This window comes from Oncorhynchus clarkii, chromosome 33, assembly GCF_045791955.1.
Source record: "Oncorhynchus clarkii lewisi isolate Uvic-CL-2024 chromosome 33, UVic_Ocla_1.0, whole genome shotgun sequence".
In the NCBI taxonomy this organism is placed as follows: Eukaryota; Metazoa; Chordata; class Actinopteri; order Salmoniformes; family Salmonidae; genus Oncorhynchus; species Oncorhynchus clarkii.
Genome location: NC_092179.1, coordinates 10530536 through 10543322, shown reverse-complemented (window position 1 = coordinate 10543322; position 12787 = coordinate 10530536). Strand labels below are relative to the sequence as shown.

The 12787-nt window shown below is 43.5% G+C and overlaps 1 pseudogene; it reads right to left on the bottom strand.

Annotated features, from left to right (window-relative positions):
- Nucleotides 1-601: 601 nt before the first annotated feature.
- Nucleotides 602-12360, bottom strand: LOC139392565 (dynamin-1-like protein; annotated as a pseudogene).
- Nucleotides 12361-12787: the final 427 nt, after the last annotated feature.

Genomic DNA, 12787 nt, shown 5'->3' with positions numbered 1-12787 from the left:
GTCACTTTGTAGGTTGTCACATGTTATGACATTTCACACATGTGAAATTCCTGTGTTTTTTCACATAAGGGATGCACCACATATTGCCCGCACATTGTAGACATAAAATGACATAGTAAGCGGCACCAGTGCTATTGACATTAGAACTTAAAATACATTTAACAAATAAAGATATTCAGGCTTACAGTATATTTTGGAGTGATATATATTTTCATAAACAATGTGGGATGGAAGTATCACATTTACGGGAACTGGAGAGGGTTTGAAACTGAGGTTTGAGTTTCAGCTTTGATTTAGGCTACAGAAAGAACGATCCATCTATCTCTCCCTGTTGTGTTACACACGGACAGCTGAAGACAGGACAAGTTTGGCCTTCAAACATTCTTGGTTATAACTACACAGCACAGATATGTCTTAATGAGGTATCGGTTTCTTACACAGGTGAGCGATGATATGTATTTAGCCTTAACATAGCTGTGAGCCAGTACCATGTATCAACACACTTCCATGAACCGCAACAGTGCACTTTAATATTGGCAAATCCCAAGTCTTCCAGACATGATGAGTAGATTACAGATTGACTTCAGTGGAGTTCTCCTCCTTACCATAGATGAGTCTCTCTGATCTCAGCAATGACCTGACAGGCCTTCTGCAGAGCGTGTGGACACACAATGAGATACACTTGACTATGAAGCTTGTTGTGAATAATTCTACCTTTTTTTGAAATCTACTTCCTGTACCAACTTTTGGATGTGTGTCAATCCTCTCTGTTCATAGTTAAGGTACCAACCTCTAGCATGTCTGCAGCCTCAGTGAGGAGGTCGTTGAAAAGACCAGACTTATAGAGCTGACCCACCAGCTCACTCTTCAGACTCTCCCTCACATGGTTCACCAGGAAGTGCATCACTGCCTTGGGCACGCTATTGTACGGAAGAGGGAGGGAGGGAAAGATAGAGAAATCTGAGCTGCTGACCTAATGGGAGCAAATACCTCTAGACTTCAACACTGCACAGAAATACAAAGGGTGGCAGGTAGCCTAGCGCTTAAGAGCGTTGGGCCTTTAACCAAATCCCTGAGCCGGCAAGGTTGAAAAAAATCTGCAGCTCTGTCCTTGAGCAAGCCAGTTAACCCCAAACAACAACTGCTCCCTGGGTACTGTGGACGTTGATTAAGGCAACCCCCCTCTCTGATTTAGAGGGGTTGGGTTCAATGCATTCAGTTGTGCAACTGACTAGGTATCCTCTTTCCCAAAGAGAGAGGGACAGCGTCAGAAAGCACCGGTCTTGGACGTTTTTCCGAACGATGAGAAAGTAGGACTTGATGAGTCTCTCGATGACCTCACAGTCACGCTGCTCCCGAGAAGACAACTTCCTGGCAACGGAAACAGGCTGCGGGAGGAGCAACAGCATCAGCCAATCACTGAAGAGCACCACACAGCATTTTGAAATTGAATAACTTTATTATTCGCTCACCACATCCAGCAGGTTGACAGGAAGACCCTTATGAGGGCTGGAGGGGCCAGAGGTGGGGGCCCCCCTCGTCCCCTTTCTTCAGCATGCCTCTCCAGTTCCCTGTCCCCTCCTGGTCCCCCTGGGGCCCTGCTCCGGGAGCCTGAGGTTACACACACACACACAACACAAACAATCAGATGTAAAGCCATTTTTTTACAGCAACTTGTGCCTCAAGGTGCTTTGAAGAATCACAATGCAAACCAATCCATTTAATTCAGAGCCAAACTCAAACGCACAGAGAGGGAGAAGGCAGAGAGGACATTGTTAAGAGAGGGCATGAGGACTGGGGAGCAGACTGAGTAGAGCACAGCAGGAAGCACGGAGCATGCCCATCTCATGCCCCACCTTGGCACCCTCCGTGTCCACAGAGGCAGGGGGCTCGGTAGGAATGGGAAGCTGGCCGACTGGACCATTAACTACTGACTAAAAAGAAGAGAAGAGAGGAGGAATGAGAAGGGACTTGTGAAGTCAGGAGAGGTAAAGAAGAAAAGACCAGGGACAATTGGTATTACATTGCGATTAAAGAGAGCTGGAGAGATTGAGCTTGGGAGCCATTTTGTTTGGAGTATTATAGAAGAGATTCAGAGTATGGTGGTTAGTTAGTTACCTTATCCCTGGGGACTGCAGTGGGCAGCTCTCTCATTCGGTTTCTCCTTGACTCCTACAGGACAGACAGCACGGAAGAAAGTTGCATCCCTTTTACAACACACAATGTCCTCTGTTGCTCAGTTGATTCTCGGTACCACCCATATGTAAAATGTAAACGCGCATGACTAAGTCGCTTTGGCTTAAAGCGTCTGCTAAATGGCATACATCATCATGTTATTTTTACATCCCAACTACTATCCTACAGAATTCATGTCAACAGAAAAGGTTGTCACCTCTGTTGTTGTTCATGACCCCACAGGCATCAGCAAAGTCAGGGTGTTTGGTGTTGACGTAGGCCAGCTCAATGGCCACCAGATTATGCACCTGGAACAGGAGAGTTGTATGTGATGTGATACAATAACCTGATGCAGTTGGCATACAAATAATCCACGTGCAGATTACACCGATTGAACCTGAATTTACCATCTCATTGGTGATAGGCAGCCTTTTCCTGAGCAGAGAAGTGACCACTTCTACTATGGCATCGTGGAGCTTTAGAAATCTCAACAACTCCTATGGAAAACACAGGCATCAGGTGTGTGTGTGTGTGTGTGTGTGTGTGTGTGTGTGTGTGTGTGTGTGTGTGTGTGTGCGCGCATAGACGTGTTTATCTATACATGTGGGGACTAGAAGTCCTAGAAGGTTTTTGGGTTAGTTCAGTGCTTCTCAATTATTTTCTGTTACACCCCCCCCTAGGAAGAAGTAAACATTTTGCGCCCCCCAACTCTCCGCCGCGACTGTAAATAGTATCATTTGTCTATAAAATTGTTATAGGTACACCTCTGCATAACATTGTATCCTTATTAACATTAAAGAAAGCAAAAAAAAAAATATATATATATATATATATATATAGATCAACTTACAACAAAGAATAACTTTATTAACATTGTTTTTTAGTCTGTAACAGAAAATACTTAAAGTGCATCAATTTGCCTGAAATTTAAAAAAAAAGAAAATTTAATTCTTAATTTAAACTGTAATTATTTTTTGACCATTTGATACTGAAAAATAAAATAAAATATAATCAATAAATAATAATAAATTCAAATTGATCAGCAACATATATGATATATGAAACACTTTGACCTATAAAACAAAAATGAATAAAAAAATTGTGCTGATTTTTTAAAATCAAAATGAGGAAGTCAGGATTAATGGCTACAATGAGCACGTTTTGCGAGGTTTGAAGCATGATACTGCAACTCTCAGCTCCTGCTCAATGCTTAGCTGGGACCTGTACTTGGTCTTCAGTGCAGCAACAGCAGAGAAGCCAGTCTCACAAAGATAAGATGTTGCAAAAGGAAGAAGAACGCCCATGGCCCTCTGCCCTAAGAGTGGATACTGCCTCTACACTCAGCCAGAATTCACTCAGTGTCTGTGATGTGAACCTCAGTCTCAATGTGGAGTCAGACGTCATATCAATGAACTGGTCCTCCTCTGCAGAGCTGAAACCAGTTGGAGCTGGTGCATTGAAAGGATCTCTCACCCAGTCATTTTGGGAACTGTTTTCAGGGAAGTACTTTTTAAAGAATCCCATCAGTGATGAAATATGCTCCTTAATATATGGAATCACTGAGGTGGCATCATAGTCAGTAGTGTCAACAAATTCATGCAGGTTCTCGAATGAATCAGTATTTCCTTCATCAAGTCGCCTGCCCTACATTGCAAGCTTTCGAGTGAAAGAGCTGATCTTGTCTGTGACCTGAGGGAGGTGTTTATCTTTCCCTTGACGCTGTAGATTTAGTTCATTTAGCTTTCCAAGTATGTCACTCAGGTAGGCCAGTTTTGCCAGGAAGTTCTCATCACTACATTTTTCTGCGAGGTCACACTTGTGCTCCTGCTCCGAAAACATTCTTATCTGCTCTCTGAGCTCAAAAAACTCAGGACAAGACTTTTCCTCGTGACAGCCACCTTGCTTCACTGTGAAACAGCACAGCTTGATGTTCAGCTCCCATCTCCTCACATATAGCAGAGAAGACTCTTGTTTTTAGTTTTCTGGTCTTTATAAAATTGACTACACCTACAATGTCAGTCATAACCTCACTTAATTCAGAGGAAAGGTGCCTTGATGCCAGTGCTTCTCTGTGTATAACACAGTGTGTCCACTCAGCATTAGGTGAGGCCTTCTTGATGAGTGACCGAAGTCCTTTTCTCATCCCTGCCATGGTCCGTGCACCATCACTGCAAACACCAATGTAGTGTTCCCACTTTAGCCCATTCTCAGTCAGAAAGCAGTCCAGCATTCTGAATAGCTCTTCAGCTGTGGCTCTGTCTCTGACATATTTACAAAACAGTAGATCCTCACACAGGGAGTTTGTCATGTCCAAACGTACATAAGCGATGAACAAACAGTCTTTGTTGCTGTCAGTTGCTTCATCGAACTGTAAGGCAAAGCGTTTGTCTTTGAGTTTATCTACAAGCTGGTCTTTAAGATCGTTAGCAATGTCATTTATATGTCTGGTGACAGTGTCATTGGACGGAGGGATAGTTTTTATTTTGCAGCACTTGAGTCATCCAGCATGACAGAAACCATGTCTAATGCTGCAGGCAGTATCAGCTCCTCTGCTATGGAGTGGGGTTGTTGCACTGAGCAATTTGGTTCGCCACCTTATATGATGCTAACAGTGCTCGCTGGTTTACTGAAGTAGCATTCACAAAGCGGGACGATTGTTGGCAATATTCGGCACGTTTTTGCTGAAAAAACAGCTTATCAGCGTGATTGGGGTGTAATGTCTTTAAGTGACGCCTTAATTTATTTGGCTTCATGCTGTCCGCTGCCAACATTTTTAGACACAGTAAACATACCGGTCTTTCCTCGTCTCCCACCGTAGTCACAGTGAAGCCAAGCGCTACATACGCTTCATCATATCTCCTCGTCTCCCACCGTAGTCACAGTGAAGCCAAGCGCTACATACGCTTCATCATATCTCCTCGTCTCCCACCGTAGTCACAGTGAAGCCAAGCGCTACATACGCTTCGTCATATCTCCTCGTCTCCCACCGTAGTCACAGTGAAGCCAAGCGCTACATACGCTTCGTCATATCTCCTCGTCTCCCACCGTAGTCACAGTGAAGCCAAGCGCTACATACGCTTCGTCATATCTCCTCGTCTCCCACCGTAGTCACAGTGAAGCCAAGCGCTACATACGCTTCGTCATATCTCCTCGTCTCCCACCGTAGTCACAGTGAAGCCAAGCGCTACATACGCTTTGTCATGTCTCCTCGTCTCCCACCGTAGTCACAGTGAAGCCAAGCGCTACATACGCTTCGTCATATTTCCTTGTCTTAGCTTTCGGGAGACTTACGTTTGTCTCATTATCTCTGTCTCTCTCTGTCTTTTTCCATGGTGTCTCTTAAGGGTTTGTTATCTGCACTTCATATCTCCTGCTCTGTGCTGTGTGCTCTTGTTCGGTGCAAAAAAAACCTACTCCCTGCGGCACAAAAAAGCTTGTTCCCCGGGGGGGCGCGCCCCACTATTTGAGAAGAACTGGGTTAGTTATACATGACAGTGTGTTGGTGTGTGTGTGTGTGTGTGTGTGTGTGTCTACCTGTGTGCTGCAGTGTTGGATGATCCTCTGCATCTCCTTATGGACCAGCTCTACACAGCGCAGGCTGGGCTCCTCCAGTCTCTTCACCTGCTTCTTCACCAGCAGCTCAAACGACACCTCGGGCACAAACAGAGAAGGGCGAGGGCCCTAGAGAGAGACAGAAAGAGGGAGAGAGCGAGAGAGAGAAATTAGAGACTAGAGACAGACATGTACCGTGTGTTGTTCAGACAAAGTAGCATTAAGAGAAAGACAGATGATTATTTATCCGTTCCCCAGGTTGAAGGTATGCCCACTCTTTAGTAAATACTGTTAGAAGGAGAGAAGAAGAAACTCTCAGTACTTCTACTCACAGTGGCGTTCCTGATGGCAGTCAGGATATCTATGGTGTCGAGTCCTCCTAGGGGATCCACTGACTAAAGTTCGCCCAAAAGTCTTGTGAAATATGTAACAGATTCTAGCACCACCGCATCTGCAAAACAAGAGGATAGATGAAGTTGACATGTTGTGACAAACATGATGTACTACTATGAATCAAAGGAATAGTGCCAACATTCAAATCTCAGGTAATACTACATGAAGTGCATCTCTGGGTTTTCACAGGCATTTTGCCCACACATTGGCACCTCCTTGTGGAATAGAGAGGGTACTACTACTCACAGCTCGGCCGTCTCAATGAACTTGGCCGTGCCCTCGATGGTGTGGCAGCACTCCGCAGCGAACTTGGTGATGAGCTGCAGCAGGGTGGAATTCTGGTCCTCAACGGGCTGGCCGTAGCTGCTTAACAGAGACTGGTACTGGGCCGCCAGCAAGTTGATACGCGTCTTCAGCTCCGGTAGACAGTCTCCGATGTGGTGCATCAGTAACCTAGCAGGGACAGGAGAATTAGAATCATACAACTTACAGAACATTGATTTGAATGGGACTTGAATGGGAATTCCAATCTAGTAGTTGTAATTCTATGGGCACAGTATCTGAGACCTTGAAGTTTCATTAGATACAGTAGGTAACTGTAATGAGAATATTTCCAATGAATAAAGTTCATGTTCAGTTAAGTGTGACACTTACCTTTCTGTAATACACATGATTTCCAGTGTTCTGCTTGTGACACTCGGGTTGAAGGTCACTAGACTCGATGCAGTATGTTATGGATTAAACTATCTGCTGAGTGATTGACGCCAGACTGGAGGTACAAGAACACACAGATTATTGTAGTATTGTCTGTGAACACTGTGATTCTGTAGTAGCTGACAAAGTCACTGGCGTTTTATTTTGACTTCCTACAAGCCTCTTGGCTGGTGTTTACAGAACAGTTGTCAGCTGATTAGGATATACAGTGCATTGAGAAAGTATTCAGACCCCTTGACTTTTTCCACATTTTGTTATGTTACATACATGTTATTCTAAAATGGATTACATCGTTTTTTTCCACCATCAATCTACACACAATATCCCATAATGACAAAGCAAAAACAGGTTATATATTTTTTGCCAATTATATATTTTTTAAAATAAAGAAATACCTTATTTACATAAGTATTCAGACTCGAAATTGAGCTCAGGCGCATCCGGTTTCCATTGATCATCCTTGAGATGTTTCTACAACTTGATTGGAATCCACCTGTGGTAAATTAAATTGATTAGAAATTATTTGGAAAGGCTGTATATATAAAGGTCTCACAGTTGACAGTGCATGTATGAGCAAAAACCAAGCAAAGAGGTCAAAGGAATTGTCCGTAGAGCTCAAAGACAGGATTGTGTTGAGGCACAGATCTGGGGGAAAGGTACCAAAAAATGTCTGCAGCATTGAAGGCCCTCAAGAACACAATGGCCTCCACCAATCTGAGCAATAAGGGGAGAAGTGCCTTGGCCGGGGAGGTGAACAAGAACCCGGTGGTAACTCTGACAGAGCTCCAGAGTTCCTCTGTGGAGATGGTTGTCCTTATGAAAAGGTTCTCCCATCTCTGCTGCACTCCACCAATCAGGCCTTTATGGTAGAGTCGCCAGACAGAAGCCACTCCTCAGTAAAAGGCATGACAGCCTGCTTGGATTTTGCCAAAAGGCAACTAAAGACTAAGACCATGAGAAACAAGATTTTCTGGTCTGATGAAACCAATATTGAACTCTTTGGCCTGAATGCCAAGCATCAAGTCTGGAGGAAGCCTGGCACCATCCCTACGGTGAAGCATGGTGGTGGAAGCATCATGCTGTGGGGATGTCTTTCAGCAACTGGGAGACTAGTCAGGATCGAGGGAAAGATGAGCGGAGCAAAGTAGAGAGAGCACTCCGAACCTCAGACTGGGGCAAAGGTTCACCTTCCAACAGGACAACGACCCTAAGCACACAGCCAAGACAACGCAGGAATGGCTTCGGGACAAGTCTCTGAAATATCCTTCACTGGCCCAGCCAGAGCCTGGACTTGAACCCGCTCAAACTCGAACCCGCTCAAACTCTGGAGAGACCTGAAAAGTTGGGCAGCGAAGCACCCCATCCAACCTGACAGAGCTTCAGAGGATCTGCAGAGAAAAATGGGAGAAACTTCACAAATACAGGTGTGCCAAGCTTGTAGCATCATACCCAAGAAGCCTTGAGGCTGTAATCTCTGCCAAAGGTACTTCAACAACACAATATGAATACTTATGTAAATGTAATATATTTAAAACCTTTTTTTTTATTTTTTTATTCGCAAACAATGTCTAAAACAGTTTTTGCTTTGTCATTATGGGGTATTGCTGTGGGGGGAAAAGTACTCAATTGTCATACTTGAGTAAAGATACCTTAATAGAAAAGGATTCAAGTAGGAATGAAAGTCACCCAGTAAAATACTACTTGAGTAAAAGTCTAAAAGTATTTGGTTTTAAATATACTTAAGTATCAACAGTAAATGGAATTGCTAAAATGTACTTAAGTATCAAAACTAAAAGCATAAACCATTTCTAATTCCTTATATTAAGCAAAGCAGACAGCACCATTTTATTTTTATTGACGGATAGCCAGGGGCACACTCCAACACTCAGACATAATTTACAAACAAAGCATGTGTGTTTAGTGAGTCCGTCAGATCAGAGGCTGTAGAGATGACCAGGGATGTTCTCTTGATAAGTGCATAAATTGGACCATTGTCCTGTCAAAATGTAACGAGTACTTTTGGGTGTATGGAGTAAAAAGTACATTATTTTCCTTGGGAATGTAGTTAAGTAAAAGTTGGCAAAAATATAAAATAGTAAAGTAAAGTACAGATCCCACAAAAAAATGACTTAAGTAGTACTTTAAAGTATTTTACTAAAATACTTTACACCACTTGGGTATTGTGTGTAGATTGATGAGGGGGGAAAACAATTTAATCAATTTTCGAATAAGGCTGTAACGTAACAAAATGTGGAACAAGTGAAGGGGTCTGAATATTTTCCAAATGCACTGTAAAGGCCTTCTCAGCAATGACCAGTTAGACATTTTCTGTGCTGGAGGGGTCTTCCTGCTGTGATAAATCAGATTGATTTTTGATTGACTTTACCGGTGACTGCCATTCTCTTTTGTTCACCTTGAAATTCCTATCACAGAACTCCATGCTAGTAGTTGCAATCCTATGGGCACAATATCCGAGATCTCAAAGTTTCATTAGATAAAGTAGATTGCACTTTGTGATTCATAGGTTGTTTGGCTGACCAGAGCTAAGAACCTTGACTGGCAAGTGTGGTTACAAGTCACTACTGTAGTTGCCACTACCATTGCTTATGTAATACCCAACTGCCCTATGGAGGAAACAATAACATTCTCACCTGTTCAGAGTCCTGGCCAGATATTTGGTTCCATTTCGATTAGCGAGAGAGGGATACTTCTTCTGCAGGAAAGCATGTTCATCTCGGATGGCATCGCTCACCGACTTCTTATTGTTGATGTCCAACTGACTCCTGCGTGAAACAGAGGCGTGTCGGCTTCACAATAACACAAGACAGATATCAGCTGATGTTCATTGTATGTAAGGTAGAGTAGAGGCTACTATTGGGAGTGAGTGTAACGTGCTACAGTAGAGTATAACGCCAGACCTGTTGACCACTCCGATGAGGCCCAGTTTGACAGGGATGGCCCGGCCCATTAGGACATCCATAGCATCAGTACCAGCGTCCATCAAGTCCAGCTTGGTCACCACTGCCAGTGTCCTCCTGCCTGTGCACGACAACAGACTACAGAAATGAGTCCAACACAACATACTGTGCACACCATACACTTTTACCAGTCGCAGAGAGAGATAAGTGGCTGCCCAAACACTGTGGATGAAAATGAAGCACAGGAGTGACTGACAACTGAGCCTTTCTAGTGTATCACGCTCCAGCCAAGGTTGCAGTTGCCCTGCATGTCTGCTAGGCTACTAGCTTCTCCTATGCAGAGCAGACACTTAGTGTCTAGTTCATCTCCATCTCTAGTCACTGTTACCTTGGTGATGCCGGGTAGATCCACCAGAGTGAGGTTCACCACATTAGGAGAGAAGATCTTCAGGTGAATAGGCTCATCACTGATCCCCTATAGGAAATACAATGACAAACAATGACTAGCCTTGTTGAAATTGTTAGGGATGTATGATGTGAAGGAGATCAATTTATAAAGTCCTGAATAATTACACTGTGATCATCTTACCTGGTCAGTACCCGAAATTCTTTCAGTTTCATTTTCGATTTCCCGCCTGATTTCACTGACGTCTGTGTAGATCTGAAAAGACCAGCTTTGTTAATGTATATTTTCTTCAATCAACAGCACAGAAAACAGAATATCATGAGTAGCAACACGTATCAATGTTTGAGATAAGTCATACCTTGTTTTTGGTGTGTAAGAACTTGCCCCATTCATCTCCTTCCACGCCTGTGGAATACAATAACACACGGTTTAGATATACATTTTCACCTAACCAAAATAAGGTAATGGAATATGGGAGATGTATCAATAATATAATGTATCATACATGCCATTTAGCAGAAATTATCCATAGCAACTTGCAGTCATGTGGTATACACATTTAACATATGGGTGGCCCCAATGTGAATCGAAACCCACAACTCTTGGCTTTGCAAGTACAATTCTCTACCAACTGAGCCACACAGGATTACAGTCATATAATTAGAATACTATATTAATAAGATCACAATCATTTAAGGAATAACCCTAGATAGAATACTTGTTCAGGTGTGGACGGTCTGGTCTACAGGTCCCTAATAACTGTCAAGGGAGGAATGTATAGGAAAACACAAAAAACACCAACAGACAAGACCTTTACATAGCTGAGTGTGTGTCCACATTGTGGGGTCGGCAGTCAAAGAGATAGAGAACGTTTCAGCTCCTATTTTCAAATCTGTGGTCATTTCAAAAACAGCTCTCTCTGGGTTTAACAGTGGCAAGCGTGTGATCTTCACGACTTGCTGAAATAGGCTGGTACAATTGGTGTGAAGGGGTGCAAAACACTGAGTCAGAAATAACAACATGAGTGGCAGGTCAGAAACAATGACACAAAGGGGTCTGAAAATACCCAAAGAGCAGAATGAGGAATCACACACACACACACACACACACACACACACGGTTAGTGGTCCGTGTGGTCACTGGGTAGCCTAGTGTTTAGAGCGTTGGACTAGTAACCGGAAGGTTGCAAGTTCAAACCCCCGAGCTGACAAGGTACAAATCTGTCGTTCTGCCCCTGAACAGGCAGTTAACCCACTGTTCCTAGGCAGTCATTGTAAATAAGAATTTGTTCTTAACTGACTTGCATAGTAAAATAAAGGTTAATATATATATATATATATATATATATATATATATATATATATATTATGGCATTCCATCCCAGGTAGGCCTACGTACCATTCTCATCTATCATTTTCCTACCATCTCCAGGATCCACGTGGACTAGCTGTAGGATGAGTGGCCGGCGGGTCACTACACCTGTCCCACGGGGCAGCATGTCCTTGCCAAACAGGCTCTCCAACACAGAGCTCTTCCCACTGATCTGGAGACAGACAGTGGGAAGACAGACATCATGGAGTTGGGTTAACAGCTTTCACATAAGAACAGATCTGAGAACAGCAGTGTTACCAAATAATATAAGGTTGTCCTACAGTTATTGACAGAGAGTTCTTCATAATTGCTGTTGACAAAAAGCAGGCTTTGCCCGGGTCAAATGGAACATGCCAGCTGTCCACCAACACATGCACACCAATAATAGCCACACAACTGGCTCATGCACAAACAGAGACAGAAAGAGGTTTATTTTTAACTGCACCACGCTCACTCAAGTTCAAAGGCCCATTTTCAGCAATCCTGATGTTTTGCCGAACATAATGAAAACCTCGAACACAAAATAGCTGGATAGACAACAATGTATGTAGCTAGCTATCTTTCAGTGTCATGTGAAGAGACTAGCAGCATAACCCTATTTTGACAGCTACGAAGGGGAAGGGTTTTACCTGGGTTCCAACGACTGCTATCTGCGGCAGCTGTAATATGTCTGCTCCCACCGTATTGAAGACATCTTGAAGCTTGTTTACAACGGGGATTAGGGCCTCCATGTTCAAGCTAAATTGACACCTTTCTAGAGAGATAAACTAATGGAACAGCTGTCCACCAGCTCTGTTAAAAGTCATTCAACGTCCCATAGAGACCATTGAAATAAGCCATTCCCAACAGTCTGCGACTGCGCTGTGTATTATTGGGACTTGTAGTCTTCCAGATTCCAAACGCTCTCAAATGCTGCTTGAATTTTCCAAATAGGACTGCATTTCCCAAGATTAGGCCGCAGCTCAAAAACATATTGTAATGTAGTTTTTCGATAGATGTGTATGAGTAAGATCACTTTACTGGTCAATTGCACACAAGCTCCAACGGAAATTTGACATCCTCTTTTAACCCAACCCCTCCAAAAGACACACTGGGCAGCCGGGGAGCTGTTGTGGGGGTTTAAGTGCCTTGCCCAAGGGCACAACGGCAGGCAAAAGCCTCTATGATTTGATACCGTCAACAATCCAGTTATCAGCTCCCGTCAGACCCAGGACTGGCAACCCTCCGGTTGCATGCTCGCCTCTCAAACCACTAGGCT